We start from the raw sequence: 748 nt of genomic DNA on the forward strand, positions 1-748 counted from the left end.
CATGACAGGGCATCATATGACTCTCATGATGCTCACTGATGCCGCCTTCAAGTCTGTGGGAATCATGAATGAGTCCTATCAGCTTTAACCCTTGGATGGTAAATTTTACAAGAAGAAAAATGGTCCAAGTTCCATTTTGTCTACCTGTAAATCAACGGCCTTACCTTATTTCCTGTGATAAACATGTATTCCTGACTCAATTCAGAACATTATTTCTGGATATGACCACTTATGTTTCTTCCATAGTGGATTTTTAACATGAATTATAACCTTACTTGTGTTCTAGTAGAGACCGATTAAGTTCCCTAAACATATATGTTTTCAAATTTTCAAAATTGAGATAAAGACAATATTTGTTAATAGATTATGAATTAAATGTTTATTTCAGAATTGTTTTTAAAATCCCATATAACCCACGGGTCAATTTGACCCGAGGGACACGACAAAAGTCCCAAAAGTGAAGAGTAGTCTGAAGGGAAGTTGGGGTAATCTAACGAACAACACCGTTTAGTACTTTAAGGAAATGCATCTTATGAACTATATATGACACCGAAGATCAGGATACGTCAGCTTCTGGTCCAAATGTGTTGACTATTCTTTATAAATATCTATCTCTTATGAGTCCCTAAACATTATGGAAGTGCTAATTCACCTAGTGGTGGTTAGGAGTAGAGTAGCTTGGCCATCCCCTAATCACAGGATTTGCAGTTCAATCCTTCAGTCTACCTTATAATCATTGTCTATTGTT

This window comes from Etheostoma spectabile, chromosome 18 (genome assembly GCF_008692095.1).
Source record: "Etheostoma spectabile isolate EspeVRDwgs_2016 chromosome 18, UIUC_Espe_1.0, whole genome shotgun sequence".
Taxonomy (NCBI): domain Eukaryota; kingdom Metazoa; phylum Chordata; class Actinopteri; order Perciformes; family Percidae; genus Etheostoma; species Etheostoma spectabile.